The sequence below is a fragment of the Sinocyclocheilus grahami genome, unplaced genomic scaffold (genome assembly GCF_001515645.1).
Source record: "Sinocyclocheilus grahami isolate Dianchi unplaced genomic scaffold, SAMN03320097.WGS_v1.1 scaffold346.1, whole genome shotgun sequence".
Classification (NCBI taxonomy): Eukaryota; Metazoa; Chordata; class Actinopteri; order Cypriniformes; family Cyprinidae; genus Sinocyclocheilus; species Sinocyclocheilus grahami.
The window spans coordinates 497,737-498,061 of NW_015505525.1; positions in this window are offsets into that span (position 1 = coordinate 497,737).

Consider the following 325-nt stretch of genomic DNA (forward strand, 5'->3'; position numbering starts at 1 on the left):
GTCCTTCGCCAGCAGGACCGCGATCTCTGCACGCAAGACAGGAGCATCCCTGACCAGCACAGAGGTGAACCGAATGCCCTTGAACGAATGCCTCGGGAGGGCGCCGGGTGAATTGAATCGCGTAGCCGAGTCTGATGGTTCTTATGAGCCAGCGAGACGGCCTGGGGAGTGCTAACCAGGCCCCAGCGACCGAACAAGCAGGACTAGGGGAACCACCAACGTACCCGCAGTGGGGCAGCGAAGTGGAACACAGGGACCCAACCCGGGAGGCAGTGCGTCCCAGCGTGGGGTCTGAGTGCGCGGCGCGCCACTTACCTGGCTCCAC